The following is a 2,563-nucleotide window of genomic DNA, read 5'->3' on the forward strand; positions in this document are numbered from 1 at the left end:
AAATCAAAACCTAAGGCTGTAGATGCATATTTACACGTATATTTAGCATAAATAAACCTCTGAAAGCATAAAATGACATTAATTACAGTTTACACGTAACACCTATCAAAATAACTGCACGTGGCCAAACTGTCATTTTCAGGAGCTGAAAAGCTCAAATTGGACATAAAAAAACAAAAGGCAGCAAAATTCGAACCAAAGGCTGTAGATGCATATTTACACGTGTATCTAGCATAAATAAACATCTGAAAGCATAAAATGACATTAATTTCAGTTTACACGTATCCCTTATCAAAATAACTGCACGTGGCCAAACTGTCATTTTCAGGAGCTGAAAAGCTCAAATTGGACATGAAAAACAAAAACCTACTAAATCCAAACAAAAGGTGCTAGATTCATATCTACAAGTGTTTCTAACATAAATAAATGCGCTGAAATGGAAAATGACATTAATTTCAGTGTACATGTAAATGACTCTGTCAAAATGCCCAGGAAGAGCACAGGGGACAGCGCAGCCACACACGTCGTTTTAAGCTACAAAACAACAAATTGTCGATGAAGAAAGGGCTTTACAACTATATTTGGGGGCGGGCAAGTTCCTCTGAGTGGCTTAAGTTGATGAAAATTATAATTTTCAACACGTTTCTCCGAGTCGAAATTCGGCGGTTTGCCTGAAAAATATGACCGAGAAAAGTGTGCTTTTGGCGGATAGCCAAGGCGGAGGAGTCGGCCCCTACGGTTGGAGCTCAGCACTGTGAATCACAGTTTGTACATATATATTTACAAGTGTTTCTAACATAAATAAATGCGCTGAAATGGAAAATGACATTAATTTCAGTGTACATGTAAACGACTCTGTCAAAATGCCCAGGAAGAGCACACGGGACAGCGCAGCCACACACGTCGTTTTAAGGCACAAAAAAACGAATTGTCTATGAAGTAAGGTCTTTACAACCAAATTTGGGGGAGGGCAATTTCCCCTGAGTGGCTTAAGTATATTAAAGTTATCATTTTCAACACTGATCTCCGAGTCGAAATTCGGCGGGTCGCCTGAAAAACATGACCGAGAAAGGAGTGCTTTTGGCGGATAGCCAAGGCGGAGGAGTTGGACCTACAGTTGAAGCTCGGCACTGTGAATCACTGCTGCCAAATCGAAACCACAGGTTGTACATGCCCCTGTGGTTGTATTTATGTATCCATCATAAATATACTTGCCGAATCAGAAAGTGACATTAATTTCAGTATACAAGTAACGCCTTCAAGAAAAGAACACGAAGAACACAGGGGACAGCGCAGCCACACACGTCGTTTTAAGCCACAAAACAACAAATTGTCTACGAAGTAACGGCTTTACAACCATATTTGGGGGCGGGCAATTTCCCCTGAGTGGCTTAGATTGATGAAAATTATAATTTTCAACACTTTTCTCCGAGTCGAAATTTGGCGGGCTGCCTGAAAAATATGACCAAGAAAGGTGTGCTTTTGGCGGATAGCCAAGGTGGAGGAGTCGGCCCCTACGGTTGGAGCTCCGCACTGTGAATCACAGCTGCCAAATCCAAACCAAAGGTTGTAGATGCATATTTACAAATTTATCTAGCATAAATATACGTGCCGAAGCAGAAAGTGACAATTTCAGTATACAAGTAACGCCTGTCAAGAAAGGTACACGAAGAGCACAGGGGACAGCGCAGCCACACATGTCGTTTTAAGGCACAAAACAACAAATTGTCTATGAAGTAAGGGCTTTACAACCATATTTGGGGGCGGGCAAGATCCCCTGAGTGGCTTAAGTTGATGAAAATTATAATTTGCAACACTTTTCTTCAAGTAGAAAATCGGCGGGTCGCCTGAAAATTATGACCGAGAAAGGTGTGCTTTTGGCGGATAGCCAAGGCGGAGGAGTTGGCCCCTACGGTTTGAGCTCGGCACTGTGAATCACTGCTGCCAAATCCAAACCACAGGTTTGAAGGGTTTTATTATTAGTTTGTGAAGACATACACATGTATTGCTAGTGAAGGGTTTTATTATTAGTTTGTTTAGATATATAAATGTAAACCATTTATTAATGATTCAAAGTTGTATTACAAATGAGTAGAAGTAGAGCTGTTTCAAGGTTGCAATATCAGGGGAGCGGATGTATCGGAGGAACACAATGTGTGGGAGGTTTGATGGTACCTGGTGCCGCCAGTGAAAAAAGGGAGACAAAGGCGGGGGCCACAGTTTCTCTGAAGGCCCCGGTCTCTTGGAATGCAGATAACTTGGTGTTTCCAGGAGCTACAACCCAGCGAGTCATGTGCACAAGAAAAGGCGTCATCTGAGACGGCGGTGAAAAGAGAACCAATCAGCATCTGAAGAAATATATTGCAGATACCATGTAACTAATGAAATGATAGTGGCTAGTGTTTTTGGTGTGTTTAATTTGCATATTGTTTTCTATAACTGTTCGGGGCAACTCGGGTGTGGTGTCGCTCTCTGATGGCCACAGGAGCGCACAGATCTGTATTGAGAGGGAACCGAGCCCCCGATACTGTATTAGCTTTTGCTGTTAGGAATAAAATCTTTG

The sequence above is a fragment of the Filicampus tigris genome, unplaced genomic scaffold (genome assembly GCF_054856515.1).
Source record: "Filicampus tigris isolate MCC_2025a unplaced genomic scaffold, RoL_Ftig_1.0 HiC_scaffold_24, whole genome shotgun sequence".
Taxonomy (NCBI): domain Eukaryota; kingdom Metazoa; phylum Chordata; class Actinopteri; order Syngnathiformes; family Syngnathidae; genus Filicampus; species Filicampus tigris.